Source organism: Anabrus simplex, chromosome 9, assembly GCF_040414725.1.
Source record: "Anabrus simplex isolate iqAnaSimp1 chromosome 9, ASM4041472v1, whole genome shotgun sequence".
Classification (NCBI taxonomy): Eukaryota; Metazoa; Arthropoda; class Insecta; order Orthoptera; family Tettigoniidae; genus Anabrus; species Anabrus simplex.
The window spans coordinates 99456065-99478587 of NC_090273.1; positions in this window are offsets into that span (position 1 = coordinate 99456065).

Sequence of the window (22523 nt, forward strand, 5' to 3'; positions counted from 1 at the left end):
TTCCCATTTTCATCTTAATTAAGGCCACGGCCGCTTCCTTCCCATTCCTATGCCTTTCCTATTCCATCGTCGCCATAAGTCATATCTGTGTCGGTGCGACGTAAAGCAAATAGCAAAAAACAAGCAGATATACTCTGGAAGTCAATTGAAACGAGTATGTTTTTTATGGAGTAGGCCTATGTCTTCCGTAAAGGTGATACATTTTCGGAACTTTTTCCAAATTCGATATGTCCTAATCGTGATACAGTTAGATATTTAATTGATACGAATACATTTCGTAAAACCGGATCTGTATATGTCTCTCTGAGAAGCGGTAGGCCCAGAATTTTCAATAAGGCAAAACTGGACGAAATTTCTAATGTACAGTAATGTTGAAGAGTCCCACTAATGCGAAAATTAGCACAGGGACAAATGCCTCTGTGCAATTAGTGTATGGAGCTAAACAAAAGGAACTTCAACTGAATCCTTATAAATTTAGACCCCTCCATGAGTTAGAAGAAACATGATGAGAAGAGGGTACAATATTTTCAGTGGTTTCAGCCGTTCATTAATCGAAAAGAAATGGAAGTTTTGGGACAAAACATATTCATGAAAACACTTCTTAACAAAGTATGAGTCCCCCATACGGATAAAAACGTAATTAAACAATTTCCTAAATTGTGCCGAAAATTGAAGGGTTAAAGGGCCCAGAAAGGTTTCAAATTATGAACCTTAGATAGCACCATCAACCTAGAAAATTAAATTTCGAAATTCACTTCCGGGCTAAATGTAGTTCCGGAAAAACGGCCCCAAAACGCTTGTTTCTTTACACGTTTTCTTTTTCATACAATTTCTAGCCAAATTAACTTATTTACATAATTCTTTCTGTAATGTGTTCCTTGGTTCAATACCCTCAGGCATTTTTTTGATATTTTGAAAAATGTCCACGCCGAATGTAGTTGTAAGGGCCTAAGCGAAACTCTGCATTGACTCACATTAGCGCTCGTAGTGGTGCTTAAATGAAACAATGTCCGACTCGTTGGCTGAACGGTCAGCGTACTGGCTTTCGTTTCAGAGGGTCCCGGTTTCGATTCCCGGCCGGGTCGGGGATTTTAACCTTAATTGGTTAATTCCTACGGCACGGGGGCTGCGTGTATGTGTTTTCATCATAATTTCATCCCCATCACGACACGCAGGTCGCCTACGGGAGTCAAATAGAAAGACCTGCACCTGGCGAGCCGAACCCATCCTGGGATATCCCGTCACTAAAAGCCTTACGACATTTCATTTCAATGAAACAATGCATTGAGTGATATTAGCGCTCGCAGTGGTAGAAAAAGGCAAACTGGTAATCTAATCGACTGGATAAGGATTGTTAAGAAAAGGGTTGTATTTCTTAGGAATAAATAAAGAATGCATTCTCGTAGGGCCTACTTCATTATATTTTGTTTACCTAAGATGCGTAGTTCATATCCCTAGGATGTTTTCAACATTGAGTTGATTGCCTGAAGGGCTAGAACTGTGATTTTTTTCATAAAAGAATCATGGTTTAGCCTGTATTTTAATAGCCAGAATACGCGTGTTTGGCCACCAATTAATCACCATGCACTGCAAGAAACGTTAATACATGCACAAATATTTTGTAATTAGAACCGTAATTTCCAAAGCGCGAATCTTGAGGAACATTTTTTTTAACATGGTCATTATTTCAGAAGTCTATTGCTCAGAAATTGTTATAAATATGTTTTATCGCTGGGCGTCGCCTGAAAATTTGCATCAATAAATTAGCGATACAAAATATGTGGCGCGATGTTGCCCAGCAACCGTGCAGGCTGTGATGTGAAAAACTGTTGGATGGCCATGGCATAAGCATATAGAAGGCTCTGTACTTATCTTTGTAAAAGTCAGTCACCTCCGTACAGGCCATGAAGGCCCTTGGAGGAGTGGAAGATAAAGGCTTCCACCATTGTTAACCGCGGCACGTGATGAGGTGGAGTGGTTAGCTCTACGCCCGGTCGCCTTTGCCCCCAGGAATTAACCTGGTACTCTTTTTTGGTGTAGGCTCAGTGAACCTCAGGGCCATATGCACCTCCGGAAGTAAAAATCTCGTTTCTTAAATTTTACGACTTCCTGGCGGGGATTCGAACCCACGTCCCTCCGGGTGAACCGAACACGCCTTTACCGCCGCGGCCAGACAGCCCCTTATCTTAGTAAAAATGATGCAAATATATAAATCGTTACCAATTTGAGTTTCACTTATTGAAAAAGTACCGGTATTTATGATCATTTGATTCTCCCAAGGGTAAATTTGACATCCTTTAGCCTCGTGAATGAAGATGAAATTTAAATTACTATACACTGACTGACAGAGCAAATGCAACACCAAGAAGGAGTGGTCAGAACGTTATGCCAATTGCAGGGTAGACTGACGTCACTGAGGTATGCTCATGATGTGAAATGCGCCGCTGTGCTGCGCACGTAGCGAACGATAAATGGGACACGGCGTTGGCGAATGGCCCACTTCGTACCGTGATTTCTCAGCCGACAGTCATTGTTGAACGTGTTGCCGTGTGCCACAGGACACGTGTATAGCTAAGAATGCCAGGCCGCCGTCAACGGAGGCATTTCCAGCAGACAGACGACTTTACGAGGGGTATGGTGATCGGGCTGAGAAGGGCAGGTTGGTCGCTTCGTCAAATCGCAGCCGATACCCATAGGGATGTGTCCATGGTGCAGCGCCTGTGGCGAAGATGGTTGGCGCAGGGACATGTGGCACGTGCGAGGGGTCCAGGCGCAGCCCGAGTGACGTCAGCACGCGAGGATCGGCGCATCCGCCGCCAAGCGGTGGCAGCCCCGCACGCCACGTCAACCGCCATTCTTCAGCATGTGCAAGACACCCTGGCTGTTCCAATATCGACCAGAACAATATCCCGTCGATTGGTTGAAGGAGGCCTGCACTCCCGGCGTCCGCTCAGAAGACTACCATTGACTCCACAGCATAGACGTGCTCGCCTGGCATGGTGCCGGGCTAGAGCGACTTGGATGAGGGAATGGCGGAACGTCGTGTTCTCCGATGAGTCACGCTTCTGTTCTGTCAGTGATAGTCACCGCATACGAGTGTGGCGTCGGCGTGGAGAAAGGTCAAATCCGGCAGTAACTGTGGAGCGCCCTACCGCTAGACAACGCGGCATCATGGTTCATCATGGTTTGGGGCGCTATTGCGTATGATTCCACGTCACCTCTAGTGCGTATTCAAGGCACGTTAAATGCCCACCGCTACGTGCAGCATGTGCTGCGGCCGGTGGCACTCCCGTACCTTCAGGGGCTGCCCAATGCTCTGTTTCAGCAGGATAATGCCCGCGCACACACTGCTCGCATCTCCCAACAGGCTCTACTAGGTGTACAGATGCTTCCGTGGCCAGCGTACTCTCCGGATCTCTCACCAATCGAACACGTGTGGGATCTCATTGGACGCCGTTTGCAAATTCTGCCCCAGCCTCGTACGGACGACCAACTGTGGCAAATGGTTGACAGAGAATGGAGAACCATCCCTCAGGACACCATCCGCACTCTTATTGACTCTGTACCTCGACGTGTTTCTGCGTGCATCGCCGCTCGCGGTGGTCCTACATCCTACTGAGTCGATGCCGTGCGCATTGTGTAACCTGCATATCGGTTTGAAATAAACATCAATTATTCGTCCGTGCCGTCTCTGTTTTTCCCCCAACTTTCATCCCTTTCGAACCACTCCTTCTTGGTGTTGCATTTGCTCTGTCAGTCAGTGTATTTTGTTTCGGCAAGACACTGCAACCCCCATACATCTTATCAAATGTTAGAACTTGTAAATGGGGTTTTTAGGGAACGGATAATCACTGAAGTGCTATGGCCACCTCGTTCTCCAGACCTTATGCGCCCTGTTTGTTTCCTCTGGGGTGCCAAAAATTATTCGGTATATAAGAATAACCCTAAGACTATTGATCAATTTGAGGGAGAATTCGTCAATTACATAAACTCAATTACACTGAAACCCTTCAAGTAAAGTGTTCGATTTCAAGTGGAAAAGAGTCGGACTTTGCAGTCAGCAGTGAGGGCGACATTGTCAGCATCATTTGTGACAGCGGAAAGTAATTCTGTCTAATTTAATTTAGGCCGGGCTGAGTGGCTCAGACGGTTAAGGCGCTGGCCTTCTAACCCAACTTGGCAGGTTCGATCCTGGCTCAGTTCGGTGGTATTTGAAGGTGCTCAAATACGACAGCCTCATGTAGGTATTTACTGGCACGTAAAAGAACTCCTGCGGGACTAAATTCCGGCACCTCGGCGTCTCCGAAGACCGTAAAAGTAGTTAGTGGGAGGTATTAATTTAATTTAGAACGGCGTCATTTCCAATACCAAGTATATATTATGTTGCTAAAATTTTGCGGGATCCGTTGCCAACGAAACCTAGCGTGTTAGCATAGCCACCTCGCTGCGGAGACACTTTTGTCACGCACTGTATTTCAGAAGAAAAAATCCAAATAAATTTCCTGGCTCAGGACGTGATCGCTCACTGAACTTCACCATTCTCTCTACTTTATCCTCTTCAGTGGTTGAAATAGGTCAAAACCAATCGATGTCAGGTTAGGGCAGGATGATGTAGTACCTGCCAATGTTAGCGCAGTAGCATCTCACATATGCGGTTGCCCAAACCAGGTCTAGTGTTATCGTACAGCAGTAGGCTGCCTGTTAACAGCAGCTTCGATCGTTTTCAGATATTGAAGACAAGGCCGGCGACAAGGGGGAGAAAACCAAAATAAATTCAAAAATAAAAAATAAAATTTAAATAAATTTAAATGCCAATCAGAATACAAACTTTTGTTGTTTAAAACGTGAAAAGCAAATTAAGGTAGAGCGTGTGTCATTGTGCAGCAGAGAAATATGACATTAGCGTTATTATTATCTTTTTTACCAATCTTATACCAATTGTGTATTGTATTTTTTGGGGTAAATGCGAAATAGTATGCACTAAGTGGCACAAAGATTATTCCACAAATATACCACAGTTCCTGCTTTGAAAGATACATGAAAAAATATCAATATTACACCAATTTGAACCGTTATATCTGTGAGGTAAATACGAAGAAAATTGCACAAATTTTGCACTACAATGATATCAAGGGTGATGTCACGAATGCAGCCAAAATCGTGGTATTACTTTGGAGCATTTTTGAAGCAAATTTGGTTAAAGAGTGGTGTTGACAATAAATAAGGTTGAAAAAACCTTGCGTACTTTTTAGTGCAAAATTGGTGGAAAAATTGTTTGTTTGATGTTCTTCATTTTTAGTGTAAATGGTGTAAAATGTCACTTCTATTGAACCAAATTTGATGGTGTAAATTAATGTGAAAAAATATGTGGTGTAATAATGGTGCTGTTATGGCGCATTTTTCTTTAGCGCATCCATTATCGCTTTTGTACCAAACTAAGACACAAATACATCACGTTTGTATCCATAAAATTTTGCAACGATTTTAAACCATTATTACACCAATTTTTGGTGCAAACTCCACCAGGGGCTGACAATCAAGTAAGTTCTGGTTATAAAATAACCTGCAAGTTCGCAGTTTTGGTCTAAAGTAAGTGATGGGGGAGGGGGTGGTATTCTGGATTTAGGCGCCCGGTCCACTCAGTTGCCCAGAGAACCAACAATCCTTTCAGCGGGGCTGATTGGTGGCCATTTAAACATAACGCATTGGAGCGCAATTTCTCATTTCAGTGTCGGTCATTTTCCTGGCTGCTCCGCCATCTACACAATAACCAAAATCAGCGAACCCCTTGGCACTACAGCCGTGAAGGGTCTTGGCCTACCAATCGACCGCTGCTCAACCCGAAGGCCTGAAAATTACAAGATGTCGTGTGGTCAGTACGACAAAAACCTCTTGGCTGTTATTCTTGGCTTTCCAGACCGGGGCCGCTATCTCACTGTCAGATAGCTCCTCAATTCTATTCACGTAGGCTGAGTGTACTTCGAACCAGCGCTCAAGTCCAGGTAAAAATCCCTGACCTAGCCGGTAATCTAACCCGGGGTCACCAGGTAAAAGGCAGGCACTCTACCCGTGCACCGCGGGCCGGCATTCCGCCATCTAACATCTGATGAAATTGGTGTAGTGACCTTAAGGGGAGAAATACTGGTATACTTGCTCTCGTCTGGCAGGAAACTGGAAAGAACTTGACGACAATACACGGTGAGAGGTTTCGTCACCTTACTTATCGAAATACCCACGATTCTAATTTTTTTTTTTTTTTGCTACTTGCTTTACGTCGCACCGACACAGATCGGTCTTATGGCGACGATGGGACAGGAAAGGGCTAGGACTGGGAAGGAAGCGGCCGTGGCCTTAATTAAGGTACAGCCCCTGCATTTGCCTGGTGTGAAAATGGGAAACCACGGAAAACCATTTTCAGGGCTGCCGACAGTGGGGTTAGAACCTACTATCTCCCGAATACTGGGATTCTAATTTTACGCGACGTAACGAGGGACTTAGGTCACGCTGCGATTGCGAATGAAATTGAGATGACATTAGTTGGACGGGACTGACGTGTGGATTACAATGAAAATCCACAGCCTGTTTTCAGTATCAGCAGGATAAGTACTGAAATGAATGAAGTCCCTATCTAGCAGCGAGGATAGGAATTGTGCCGAAACCTGTTGCACTTCTCTGGGGCAATCATAAATGACTGACAGATGAAATTATATTGGAGATTGTTGCTTCAATGAAAGATGACAGGGAAAACTGGAGTGCCCGGAGAAAAACCTGTCCAGCCTCCGCTTTGTCCAGCACAAATCTCTCAACAGTTTGAACCACAGAACCCAGCTGCCGCCTGAGCCACGGAGGCTTAAGTATAGATTACAAATATGCACATTTTATGTCCCTTCGTCAATTTTCGTTTACTTTACGAACATGTACACGTTTACTCATGGAGCTCGAAAAATATAGGTTGCTGGTAACTCGTGGTAATAGAAGAGGTTGCGCATACCCAAGAAATTTAATATACAATCCCGAAAACAGATTTGATGGTCCCAGAAGGTGCGCTTCACGAACGCTTCCTGCAGGCAGTTCAAGATTCACACTGTTTTTCATCGTCAAGCATCCTCTCGAGTGTTGTCTGAAACCTCTCCGGTTCATCAGAAAGTCCAGGAACATCCAACAAAATATACGATGACAGGGCTACAGAATGTTGTCTATTATGCACATCAGCAATAATGTTGAATACATCCTCAATAGTACGAAGTGAATATTGTTAACGATGGAGTGTTTTTCAGTCTATTTCAGCACCACCTTGAACTGCCGAAAATATAACACTTCGATTGGATGAGGGCAGTATACGTATCCAGGAATGATGATTCAAATTGTAATTCGGATGACATCTTTGTGGATTCTATCAGGGTATGTTACGAGTGAATTAACGAGAAGAAGAAACTCTATTTCCCTTGTGGGGAAAAAAGTAGACTCGAGATAAAAAAGTGCACTGATCTTTTCGTCCGGTCTTTGAGACCTCTTTTTTCTTAATCGTCCTTTTGTTAAACCACATGGGTTAGAGAAAATAAGTTTAGAAGAAAATAGGATAACCTGTCTCTGGTTTGTTTATTTAATGTTATCTCTGTGAATTGTTTACAGTACACCATAAACCAGTATGATTTACTAGAAAACATCGTATTTTTATCATCTCATTTCATATTATTTTAAAATATTTTTCAAATTCTTTCTTTTTTCAAATTGTTTTAAAAGTACCCAAAATAAAAATCTGGATGCTAATGCAAGATATAGTGTATTGTAGCATATGTGTGAAATATGTTTTATATGTTTTCCCATCAATTTATATTATTATTTAAGATTCAAAATGATTCACGTAATTCATATCTGGAATTCAAAACATCGTAGTAGATTTAAAACAGTTCTTTCATAATATTCATTTTAAATCCAGTGTGTCGCGTGTTTAATGGCATTGCACGATTACACCAAACCAAACCAAAGCCCATGGCAGTACAGCCTTTTAAGAGCCTTGGCCTACCAAGCGACCGCTGCTCAGCCCGAAGACCTGCAGATTACGAGGTGTCGTGTGGTCAGCACGACGAATCCTCTCGGCCGTTATTCTTGGCTTTCTAGACCGGGGCCGCCATCTTTCCGTCAGATAGCTCCTCAATTCTAATCACGTAGGCTGAGTGGGTCTCGAACCAGCCCTCAGGTCCAGGTAAAAATCCCTGACCTGGCCGGGAATCGAACCCGGGGCCTCCGGGTAAGAGGCAGGCACGCTACCCCTACACCATGGGGCCTGCATGCACGATTACACACGTTCCTATAATTAACAATAAGCGACATAAATTACATATTATCCCCACAAAAAGGCCAAGAAGTACATTAAAAATAAAGAATATTATTTTTTTTATTTCCAGATTGTTCTCCTACTGCTGGGTTCATCTGTATGACATCAGTCAGCTACTGCAATAACATGGCATAAAAATCAACATATTGTAATGACAGGTACAGAATAATATTACTTATGTGTCGCAAGTTTCTCTCTCTCTTTCATTCTTTCATTCTTTCTTTCTTGAATGGACACGACCAGAAGTATTCTTTACCTGCAGCTAGTGTGATATATTGAGTACATTTCCAACATTAAATCATTGGCATATCATGGTGTACAGCGTTAGAGCCACATGAGTCCGGGACTGGTGTGGTTTTTCAAGGAACTCAATTTTATAGAACGCTTCGTAATTATCGGTCTCGTGCTGCTTTAAATGGAATGATGCTTCTACCCTTAACGCTTGGGGTAGAAAACTGTTGGTAACTCATTTTTGTTCAAATGATGACTTATACGCTTTTTACAAATTATCGCTTCAGTTAAGGGACAGCTTAAACCCACTGTCCTTAATACAAGCCTACGTGTAACCATCTCACTCGTATATCAAAATGATAAATGGTGGAGTCTCATTGAGGACAAAACTTGTCACCACCGAGCGAGTTGGCCGTGCGGTTAGGGGCGCGCAGCTGTGAGCCAGCATCTGGAAGATAGTGGACTCGAACTCCTCTGTCGGCAGCCCTGAAGATGGTTTTCCGTGGTTTCCCATTTTCACACCAGTCCAATGCTAGGACTGTACCTTAATTAAGGCCACGACCGCTTCCTTCCCTCTCTTAGGCCTTTCCTATCCCATCATCGCCATAAGACCTATCTGTGCCGGTGCGATGTAGAACAAATAGAAAAAAAAATCTTTTCACCATCGGAATGATGGCCGGCAGGGTTAGGGAGGTAGTACAATAATTTCTAATCTCGAGATTGCTTGCCAAAAGCCTGGATTCACTTCCAAACTCCCTCAGAGTATTCATAATATGGAGTGCACATGATACTGTTGATGGTGATTCCTCCGTCGGATGGCGACGTTAACCCTTGCGCAGAAACCCCGGTGTCACTCGATAGGAGTAGGCTATGTGCCGACAGTGGTTTCACCCTCTCCCTCATTGTCATCATCCCACAGCTACAGCCAAACACATAGAAAGACCTGAACCAGGCAGGCCGAACATGTCCTCCGACATGTACGATAAATAATAAATACCACAATTATACAACAGTTTGTTTTAACAGAACGAGGAAACTGTAGTTAATGATTTAATAACAGTTTTATTACGTTATTTTGTTGCCAGGTATGAACTAATTATGGTCATGCTCATTTTACCTACGGTACGCTATTTGACTGTGACTGTCATAAAGGTGAAATTACGTTTTATTGCACTGGAATTAGTGCTCACCTACTGGAAAATGAAATGATTGAGGCATATTGTATATTGGACCCTCTAAATAAAACCAATTACAGGAATAGTTTCCAGTTTCATGATGTATAATACAGTGCCAGCTCCAGCATCCTACACAATACTGTGCTGGCGTACTTTCACTTTATAAGTGAGTATATTTCGACTAGAGCTCCTTTCTAGCGCGTAGGAATATATTGTAGACTTGTTTTAGAAATCTCGAAAATAATCATTGATATAGGTCTTCTACCTGCGGCTTCGATCATAAGATGATAGTTGCCAACATTTGAAACTTGATAAAAATGTAGGATATCTGACGTGTGGAAAATGCGTGGGCGTTATTTTGGAATAATCAGCAAGTACGTGTAGGGGGCAACGCGTCCGCCTGTCACCCGGCGGCACCGGGTTCGACTCCCGGCCGGGTCAGGGGCTTTTAATTATAATGATTAATATCCATGGCCTGGGGACTAGGTGTTTGTGACGTCCTTAATCTTCCTTTCCTCACACACAACATTCAACACTACCTCCATTCCAATTACACGCAGGTTCATACAATATGGTGCTAACAGGGGCAAAAGATCCACATGGGTCGACGCCCCGAACAAATAGCATTTTTAAAAAAGTTCCTAGGTGTTTATTTAAGTAAAGTTACTGTTACTTGACAGTCATTTAAATTAGGTCTTCCATGTAAATTTTCAATCATAAACGAACCTGTTCCTTTAATTAATTTATTCAGATCCAGAAATAACATAGCACTGAATTACAAAGATCCGCATATTGGCATATATTACAGAATTAGATCTTACATTCATTGTTTTAGGTAAGCAGCTATGTTATTCTATAAATATTGTTCACAATAAACTGTCTTATTTTTGTCTCATTTGTGGCTACTGTTCATCACATTTATTGTCCGACTCGTTGGCTGAACGGTCAGCGTACTGGCCTTCGGTTCAGAGGGTCCCGGGTTCGATTCCCGGCAGGGTCGGGGATGTTAACCTTAATTGGTTAATTCCAATGGCGCGGGGGCTGGGTGTATGTGTTGTCTTCATCATCATTTCATCCTCATCACGACGCGCAGGTCGCCTACGGGAGTCAAATAGAAAGACCTGCACCTGGCGAGCCGAACCCGTCCTGGGACATCCCGGCACTAAAAGCCATACGCCATTTCATTTCATAACATGTATTCAAAGATTTTACAAAATAGTTTACTTAAAGCTATTTGCTATTTCAATGTCCTCATTCCCTGAAAATACATGTACACGCTAAGGTCAACACTCCCTTTATCGTTCTCTATCATATATTATTTTGTCCGGCTCCATGTCTAAATGGTTAACGTGCTCGCCTTTGGTCACAAGGGTCCCAGATTCGATTCCCGGCAGGGTCGGGAATTGTAACCATAATGGTTAATTTCTCTGGTACGGGGGCTGCTGGTGTGTGTGTTGTCTTCATCATCATTACATTCTCATCAAGACGCGCAGGTCGCCTAAGGGAGTCAAATCAAAAGACCTGCATCTGGCGAGCCGCACTTGTCCCCGGACACTCCCGGCACAAAACGCCATACGCCATTTCATTTATATATTATTTTGTTCTATTATGTGCTTATAAAATGTTTAATAACTCTATAAAATGAATTTATTCGCAATACCAGGCCCTTCGGAAATATTCATACTGACTCTATTCATTTAAAATGAATGCTATCATTACTATTTTATCTCAGACTTTCGGTAATTACTACCATTGATAATTCTGCTGCTGCGAAAATCTTCATATGTAATTTAAATGGGTACTTTTGCACTCAATTACATCATACTGTATGATTAGTTCAGTTGTAAATTTCTTTGATTGTAAAATGACGACTTCACATTCCTCTCCCTGCTTTCATAAAGTTTTCTCTGTTTGTTACAATATTCAAATGTATTGCGCAACATACAATCATAAAATGTATTTGATAGCCTATCTTCTCCTATCGCTTTTCCCCTCATCTGTGGGGTCGCGGGTGCTAACATGTGGATCTGGCTTTGTTTTACAACCACATTCCCTTCCTGACGCCAACCCTATATGGTGAGATGTAATCACTATTGCGCGTTTCTGTGGTGGTTGGTAGTAGGGTGTGTTGTCTGAATCTCAAGAGGAAAGCGTTGGGATAAACGCAAACACCCAGTCCCCGAGACAGAAGAATCAATACGACCCGATTAAGATTCCCGAACTAGCCGGTAATCAAACCCGGAATCCTCTGAAGCGAAGGCCTCACGCTGGACATTCAGTCTGACGTATTTGATAACCTAAAACGTAACTAAATTCGAAAACATTTCAGAAATATTTCTGATTTATATGATTATTTTCTTCTCCCCTTCCTGATTTGTGTTTCTTACTTAGTTGCTTTGGTTTTCACATTCCAATTATGTTTGTTGAATCCAGTTCTATATAACTGTCATAGCTCCGTCAGCTGTGCCTATATAATTCATGTGTTGTCGTCTTCAGGGACGACGTGTTAAATAAATAAATAAATAAATAAATAAATAAATAAATAAATAAATAAATAAATAAATAAATAAATAAATAAATAAATAAATAAATAAATAAATAAATAAGTAGTCCACCTCTCTGGTGTAGTGGTTAGTGTGATTAGCTGTCATCCCCGGAGACCCGGGTTCGATTCGCGAGAAATTTGAAACGTGGTACGAGGACTGGCACGGGGTCCACTCAGCCTCGGGAAGTCAACTGAGTAGAGGGGGGTTCGATTCCCACCTCAGTTATCCTCGAAAAGTTTTTCCGTGGTTTCCCTCTTCTCGTTCAGGCGAATATCGGGATTGTACCTAAATTAAGGCCGCGGCCGCTTTCATCCCTCTTCCTCGTCTATCCCTTCCAATCTTCCTATCCCACACAAGGCCTCTCTTCAGCATAGAAGGTGAGGCCGCCTGGGCGAGGTACTAGTCCTTCTCCCTAGTTATATCCCCAAACCAAAGTCTCACGCTCCAGGATACTGCCCTTGAGGCAGTAGATGTGTGATCATCCCCCACTGAGTCCGAGGGAAGTACCAACCCTGGATGGTAAACGCATTAAAGAATGAATTATTTTGGTGTTACCTAATTGTACTGAATGTAACTATTATAGCTTCGTCAACTGTGCCTATTTCGTATATTGTCGCTCTCACCACAGCTCTGAAGGGCAATGTGTTTAAATAAATAAATAAATAAATAAATAAATAAATAAATAAATAAATAAATAAATAAATAAATAAATAAATAAATAAATAAATATTGTGACTTCCTCTCTTCAAATTAGGAAACTCGTTAACGAGTAGTAATCTGTTATGTGAAACTATATAATTCCGCAGTGATATGTAGTGGCATGTTAAAAGAACTTCATATTAACTGGAAGTTGTTTCTCTCTAGTCGTTCCATAACTCTGTTTTAAAAGTTTTTAAATATGCTGGTGTGTCTATCACATGCATACAGCTCAAAGCTCTATGAGAACTTTACTTTAAAACTGTACAGCTTTATTTAAATTGCTTTATTCCGCTGTTAATCTGTGATCTCAGGAGAAGGAACTTTAACGCATGTTCTCGTGCTGCTATTGCTAAACTGCTTGTACTAACGACAGTGAGATGTATAGAGTTGGACATTGAATAACACGTTGATCCTAGTTGTAAATTCAATAACCCTAGGGACCCCACGTTCACATTTGCATTGTAATTTTATCCCAGCGAATTACCAATGCATGTGCATGAATAAAACACTTCGAGCTATTTATATAATTGAAAATACAGCAGTGTCGAGAAATTTCACTTCATAACTACCCCTTTTTATTCTCTTCATATTGTTCCTGTTTGAAGACAACGTAGACAAAATCGTATTGCTGCACGGTTGTGGAAACGGTGATTCCATAGTATGGGGACACCTTTTAGGTGGTAATTCAAAGGCGAGATCCTACTAAAATATGTATTTATGTCATTTTAGACTTATCCAAACAAAATTAAGTTCCCAGAGGGCAGTTCTAGTTCAATTTCATTGATTACGGATATTTAATGTCCACCTTTGTAGTATATTAGTTAGTGTGATTAGCTGCCACCACTAGAGGCCCGGGCTCGATTCCCAGCTCTGCCACGAATTTGAAAAGTGGTACGAGGCCTGGAACGGGGTACACTCAGCCTCGGAGGTCAGCTGAGTAGAGGGGGGTTAGGTTCCCACCTCAGCCATCCTCGAAGTGGTTTTCCGTGGTTTCCTATTTCTCCTGCAGGAAAATGAAGGGTTGATACTAAATTAAGACTACGGCCGCTTCCTGCTATCTTCTTGTCTATCCCTTCCGATTTTCCCATCATCCCTACCCTCGCCTAAAAGGTCCCTTTGTTAAGCATAGCAGGTGAGGCCGCCTGGGTAGAGTACTGGTTGTATCCAACGACCCAAAGTCTCACGCTCCAGGACACTGCTCTTGAGGTGGTAGAGGTGGAATTCCTCGCCGATTCCGAGGGAAAAACCAATCCTGGAGGGTAAACGGATTAGGAAAGAAAGAGAGAAACAAATATTTAAGTGTTCAAGCTCTTTATTTCTTTTCAATCCTAATTTTAAGTTCCACAGCCCGTTTCCAGTCATTCGACCGGATCAGGAATGGAATGAATGAAGTCCCCATCTAGCGGCGAGGATAGGAACTGAGCCGGCTGCTTAAGTCTGTCACACTCCTCTGGACAATACTTAATGACTGACAGATGAAATTAAATGATATTGGAGAGTGTTGCTAGAATGAAAAGATGGCAGAGAAATCTGGAGTACCCGGAGAAAGGCCTGTCTGCCCCCGCTTTGTCCAGCACAAATCTCACGTGGAGTGACCGGGATTTGAACCACGGAACCCAGAGGTGAGAGGTCGGCGCGCTGCCGCCTGAGCCACGGAGGCTCTACAGTACTTCTATGTATCGTAGACAAAATTGTACCGCATCATACTTACGGCAAGGGTGATTCCAAATTATGGGGACTCATTTCAGGTGGTAGTTTGCTTTAAAGGCGAAGTTCTTTTGAAATAGAATATGTATTATCTGTAATTTTAGACCTACGTATCTATCACCGAGCTCGATAGCTGCAGTCGCTTAAGTGCGGCCAATATCCAGTATTCGGGAGATAGTAGGTTCGAACCCCACTGTCGGCAGCCCTGAAAATGGTTTTCCGTGGTTTTCCATTTTCATACCAGGCAAATGCTGGGACTGTACCTTAATTAAGGCCACGGCCGCTTCCTTCCCACTCCTAGTCCTTCCCTGTCTCATCGTCGCCATAAGACCTATTTGTGTCGGTGCGACGTAAAGCAAGTAGCAAAAAAAAAGAAAGAAAAAAAAGGTCCTACGTATCTAAACACAACTTTACTATGAATATAATGTCCTCGCTAGTTCTTTTCACTCGGTGCCGGGCTGAGTGGCTCAGACGGTTAAGGCGCTGGACTTCTAACCCCAACTTGGCAGGTTCGATCCTGGCTCAGTCCGGTGGTATTTGAAGGTGCTCAAATACGACAGCCCCGTGTCGGTAGATTTATTGGCACGTAAAAGAACTCCTGCGGGACTAAATTCCTGCACCTCGGCGTCTCCGAATACCTTCAAAAGTAGTTAGTGGGACGTAAAACAAATAACATTATTATTATTATTATTACTTTTCACTCGGGGTTTAGTTTTATTTAGACTACTAGCTGATGTACCCGTGCTTCGCCTCGGGATCCTCAGAAAGATTGACTTTGTGATTTTCCTAACTGATGTCAACATAGGTTATTACCAGGGAACGGATTTATATGTAATTACATGCCTCTTTAGGAAGCTAAAATTAATAATATTTTGCATTATCTTTACAAATCATGCCATGTGGAGTTGAAAAATGGAGTATTCATTTTCCATATTTTTCCATATTTTGGAGTTTAGCACATATGTTCCATATTCTTCATCATTAAGATCAATATAATCCATATTTCGGCTAAAAAGTATTAAATTATATTAAATTAGCAGTCCTCTCAATAATGGAGAAATAAATTAAAAATCTATATTCGAAAAATTAATATTTTAACTGGTGTGCAGGTCATTATCACGCCTGTCCACGTCTGGGCTGATAAAATAAGCTGATAAGCGGTGCGAAGAAAGAGAGAGGTTGAGCGCGGAAGTGGTGGAGATCAGCTGGTCAGTACCGTGACTATCTGAATCACACTTAGAGCACTGATAAGCTGCATTACATAACATCGACTGTGTCTGTGCCATAATTTTGTAACTAGAGAAATCTCATTCATCGACGATGTGCTAGTGGTTTCCGGATTAATCCGTAATTTGGGAATTCCCTTTGATTGCTTCATAACTCCATCTGGTCACTACCAGTCATTCGCAGTTTGAATTAGCAGTGAGACGAATCATAGTGTTCTTGTACGTTCAGTGTGTGCAGTTGTATATTGATATTCATTGAAGACATTAACGTTGTTACAATATGCCTAAAGTAGCTCAGTCAACCAGTTTAAAATTTAAAAGTTACGTATCAGAATTTTAAAAAAGATGATTTATCAACTGACAGTAAGATATTATTTTGTAATTTGTATCATTGTACAGTGACATCTACTCAAAGGTTCCTTGTTCAACAGCAAATTTCAACCAGTAAACACCAGGCTAACAAACAACGAGATTCCAAGCAGAGACAGTTGTTTCCGACACAACCAGCAACTTCCAGTGTAACGTCCGAGTTCAACACCGATCTCTGCCGTGATCTCATCTCTGCTGACATACCTCTCTCCAAACTGAATAATCAGTGCTTCAAGGAATTCCTCGAGAGATGTACTAAACGATCCATCCCGGATGAGTCAACGTTCACAAAAACGTACTGTTCAGCCATATACGATGAAACTGTTCGGAAGATAAGGCAAGAGATCAAAGACGGTCCAATTTGGGTTTCCATTAATGAGACAACAGACAAAGAAGGCAGGCTAATTGGCAATGTAATCATTGGTTTGTTAAGCGAAGATTTTAGTAAACAGATTCTCTTACAATGTGACGTTCTAGAAAAATGCGATAACAAAACTATAGCAAAACTGTTCAATGAGGCTATGGGTATCCTCTGGCCACAGGGCGTTAAGTACAATAAAGTGTTACTTTTTATTAGCGATGCCGCACCTTATATGATAAACGCCGGAGATACATTATGTGTATCCTAAGATGATTCATTTAATATGTGTAGCACATGCCTTTCATCGTGTGGCTGAAGTGGTAAGAGGCATTTACTCCAAAGTAGATGTATTGATTTCCTCAGTGAAAAAAGTTTTTTTCAAAGCCCACAGAAGAGTTCATCTTTTGAAAGAAATGTACCCAGAGATTCCATTGCCACCTAAGCCGATTCTAATTAGATGGGGACGTGGCTGCAAGTGGTTGAATATTATGTTGAATATATAGACTGTATTAACAACGTTCTGCATGCCATGGACTCTGAAGATGCAGCCTCAATTGAAGCCGCAAAAACAGTTGTCTGCGATACAAGTGTGAGAAATGACTTACGTTACATTCAGCATAATTTTTCATGCATCACAAAAACACTGAAAAGGCTCCAAAACTCGCATCTCCCACTTTCTGAAAGTTGTGAAATTGTGAATAAAATTGTGGAACAACTAAATCGTCGTACAGGTAAAGTTGCAGATGTAGCAAACATGAAGATGGCCACTGTACTTTCAAAGAACCATGGATATGAAGAAATGAAAAAGGTTGCTGCAATGCTGTGTGGAGATTTAAGTGTAAAATTAACATTGGATTTAACCCCAGCAGATATTGTGAAGTTGAATTATGCCCCCATTACCTCTTCCGATGTTGAACGCAGTTTGTCAACATAAATCTGTCCTTAGAGATAATAGGAGAAGATTAACTTTCTAGCACTTAAAGAACATTTCGTAATCCATTGTTTTGATAACAGAGAATAAAAGATTGTGTGCTCTTCAAATATTTAAAAATGAGAAGTGCAACATTATGTTGCATGTAGATCTACTTTGTTTAGCTTCTTTGAACTTCGATATTAAATAGAAATTAATGTTATAAGTGTAATTTTAAGTCCATATATAATTCCATATTTAAATAAAAATAACTAAATATATATGTACATATTTCAATAATTATTAGTACATATAAATCCGTTCTCTGGTTATTACAAAAACGTCAGCAGTATTAGCGATTGAAGGCAATTTTATCATATACAATACGCGATCAAATGAAAACACACATTTTCTCACCTTTAACGAACAATACTACGGCGCCGATCTAACAGACCAAATTTCTAGAGCTGGAATGACCAGGCCGCAGACAGCCGAGAACACTCCTCTGTCATTATTCCGTTAAATATGCACACCGCTAATTCCAATCAGTGCCTCAGAGTAGGGATTGAATAGCTCGAATGCTATGATGAACCCATGTGTTAGGTACCAATAGTATCTGAAAATTTATCAACCAGAGGAGTGGCATGCTAAAGAAGAAAGATATCTAACTCGCCAGCTACTTCCCGCCAATATTCAGGCAGGCTGTCACACTCGGTACGACCGGGCGAGTTGGCCGTGCGGTTAGGGCGCGCTGCTGTGAGCTTGCATCCTCAGCCCAAAGGCCTGCAAATGGTGAGGTGTCACGTGGCCAGCTCGACGAAAACTATCGGCCGTTATTATTGGCTTTCTAGACCGGAGCCGCTATCTCGCCGTGATATAGCTCTTCAATTGTAATCAACTAGGCTGAGTGAACCTCGAACCAGCCCTCCAATTACCTGTTTTTTTAACTTTACTTTGGCCGGGCTGACCCCAACTTGACAGGTTCGATCCTGGCTCAGTCCTGTGGTATTTGAAGGCGCTCAAATACTTCAGCCTCGTGTCGGTAGATTTACTGGCACGCAAAGCAACTCCTACGGGACTAAATCCCGGTACCTCGGCGACTCCAAAAACGTTAAAAGTAGTTAGTAGGACGTAAAGCAAATATCATGATCTTTTTGCTATTGGCTTTACGTCGTGCCCACACAGACAGGTCTTATGGCGACAACGATGGAACAGAAAAGGGCTAGGACTGGGAAGGAATCGGCCGTGGCCTTAATTAAGGTACAGCCCCGGCATTTGCCTGGTGTGAAAATGGGAACCCATGGAAAACCATCTTCAGGGCTGCCGACAGTGGGGCTCGAACCCACTATCTCCCGAATACTGGACACTGGCCGCACTTAAGTGACTGCAGCTGTCGAGATCGGTATCATGATTATTATTAGCAACTTTACTTTATTATTACTTGTAATGTTAAGTTAGTAGTAAGTTCAACCTAGAGTATTGTAAGACGTAATGTTAAGCACTGGAAATATTTGTGTGTTTTAGTATATATATGTGTGTGTATATATTACAATGCTGGACATACAATGTTAAACTAGTATTTGTTGTAATATTTTCTTTTATTAGAATTTCTTGTTGTACTCTTGTTGGTGGTGGTGGTGTTGTTGTGTTTTAACTTTATTATCACTTGTATTGCTAAGCTAGTAGTTAGCTGAACCTAGAGTATTGTAAGCCGCAATGTTAAGCACTAGATATACTTAGGAATGTTAAACTAGTAATATTTCTTGTAATATTTCCTTTCCATGGAATTGTTTGTTGTACTTTTGTGTTATTGCTGTTGTTGTTAGGTAATTATGTTTTAACTTGAGCTTATTATCGCGCTACTGTAAGTGACCATTGCCAACGGGATATTTTCAATTTGCGATGTATTTGTTTATTAATATAAAAATATAGGGTTTGAGTCAGGAAGGGCATCTGGCCGTAAAATCGGGCCAAATCCTCGTGTGCGGTGCAGTTAGCACCCGCCACCTCACCAATGTGGAATAATAATAATAAATCACAATAAAAAGAAGATGAAGAATTAGTTGTGTTACTGATTTCTGAGTATTTCGCTTTTTATATAGTTACACCACTATTAGCGATAGTCAGTCTTCCTCGCGTTTGTTCGTGCTGTACATCACTATTCATATCGATCTGGTTAATCTGCCTGTACATGATGCCCTTCACTCGATCTCTTGCCTTCTTCATTTTCCTTGTAAAATAATATATCGTCGTTGCGTCTCGAAATACAGGTCCTCTCACGGTGTATGTATTCTGCGCTACGGCAGCTGCAGTTTGGGAGGCGCGCGCATAGTTTTTGACGTTGCAAACAGCCAGCACGTCTTCGACCTGGCAAGCATGAGTCGCCAGTCTGAATCACAGCTGTTAACATAATGAGATAGTTATCATTGCAGCACTGTATTTTCGTATGTGAAAGTCCTGTGAACAGTCATAACTAGAGCCCGGAATTTTAGGTTCTGATTGGTTAGACTGCAAACTTATTTAAGCCAATAAGAAGTGTACTCTACCGTGTACAACAGTTATGCTATGAGGTTTGCATAGACATTAGGAGTACGGCCTATAGAATTCCTAGAATTTATGTTACTCTTGCTACAGTAACGAAGAGCGGGTTGTGCGACACTTCCTATTAACCAAATTAGTTTGCATTCTAACCTATTACCACCTAAAAATCCGAAGTCTAGTCATAACTGGTGTGCAGAAAATCCTAACGGTGTTTATGAAGTCCGTCCCTGATTATCATAGGAGGATTGGTGTTTGGTGTGCTGTTAATGCAAGACGAATAACTGGGCCATATTTTTTGAGACAAAGGTAAATGTAGATGTACCAAGATGACTTTTTGACGCCGTTCTTACATCAGTTAAAGGTAGAAGAAAAATCGCGTGGGTGGATTCAACAACATTCAGCCCCTGATCATACAGCAGAAAATTTCATTCTTACAATCTCGGAAGTGTTTACAGACAGAGTGATCAGTGCTGGTCTGTTTCCCCCTCGTTCTCCAGATCTGTCTGTCTGTTAGGTCATCAGCCCAGAGGCTGGTTGGATCCTCAAATAGCATCACCAAAGGCTATGCAGTTATAGGGAAACCACAAAAACCAATGGCAGTACCAAAATGAGCCGTACTAGGCAAGATGAGGAGTGAGGTAGTTTGCCTTTGCTTTCCTCACTGGGCCAGGCAGTGCTATTGTAGCACAACTAACCCTATGAGCAACACCTTTCATGACACTCAGACACACTGGTTGTGCTCTGAATGTCATTAATCAGCACCACCCATACTCCAGCAGCTTCCATATTGTCACAGCCATGGATGAGACTGGGACTTCAGTGGAAGCTACACTTTGCTCTAACAGTTTGTTATTTTTACTTGTGGGGTAAGCTGAAAGAAAAAGTGTATCGAACAAATCCTTGCACATTGGATCAACTGAAGGAAAACATTACGAATGAATTCAGAATCATTACAGTGCCAGAACTCACTCGCGTCAACCAGAATGTCGTTACCAGATACAGTGAGTGTCTATATAAACCAGGAAGGACGACACTTCCAGCTTTTATAAGGTAAGATTTCATATCAGATTGTATACACGCTTAAAGCTGAGCGGCCGTGCGCGACATTAGTTCGGCTGAGGCAGTTGCCATAGCGCAGAGCTCAAACACAATGCTCAGGGGATAAATACTGACCCGCAGCACAGGAATCACTTCGTACGTTGATATAGTTCATGCAATACTGAACATTAGATGACAGAACAACTTTCTGGTTAGAGTTCTAAGCTGAAATATTTTCACATTGCCTTTTTTCTCTACGCAAGGACGATAGTGAAGATTTACTTCCTGAGAGTTCTTTGTTTCATATGGGATAGCAACGGTTCAGCGACGCTTAACTCTTTCACGAACGAGGCATGTGTTCTCTTTTCAGTCCATGGAATGTTTGGCATTCTACGGCAGTAACACATGCTAAATGCATTCACGCGTTTCATATTGGAGACTTCACAAGTCCATACTTCGCGGCCGTAAAGGAATCCTGAGAGGGAGTTTCTAGCAATCAGAATTTTGTGGTATATGTTATTGTTCTTACCTTCGGATCCTTATTAACTTGTTATGGTAACTCTTCCGAGGAAATCATCCACTGTATCTCTCTTTCACAATTCCCTGTACGGCTGGTAAGCGATCTTAGATAAATATATAATCATTCTTAATCTCTAGTTCACCGAGCGAATACGCCGTGCGGTTAGGGTCTTCCAGATGTGACCTTTCATTCGAGAGATAGTGGGTTCGAACTGCACTGTCGGCAGGCCTGAGATGGTTTTCCCTGGTTTCCCATTTTAACAGAAGACAACGGTCGATTCATTCCCACTACTAGCCCTTCGCTATCGAATAATTGCCGTAAGACCTATCTGTGTCGATGGCACCATAAGGGAAATTGTAAAAAAAAGAGAAGAAATCTAGTTCCCGGAGACTGCCTATAATCTTACGTTATTCTGCTGAATCAATTATCATTAAATTTATCTTGACGATTTTGACGTATAATCCATATTCTGAACTTTCCACTTTTACTCTTTCTGTTATTTCCAGCCGTTCTTGTTAGTTGTTAGCAAGAAGAGCGGCGTAATTGCCCACCAGTGTGACTATCGTTTCACGTTTGATTAAGACGATGTTATTAACTTCTAAGTATACGAGTACCATCACAGCTTCGAAAACAATAAGTTTATATTTGGCTTAGCGAGATTTCCAAATACCTTCAGGATTCAGAGAATTCAACACACTGTTGCTTTGGCTGTGGTGGTGATTTTGGGAAGGGGATAAAATATAATTGAAAGGAATAAAATATAATCCCAGAATGATAACTTGTAGTTTCCACCTCCCTCAGTAATTTGGAAGTTGTTACGGAAATTCTGTAGTTAACGAATTGTGACTGGTTAATCATGAGT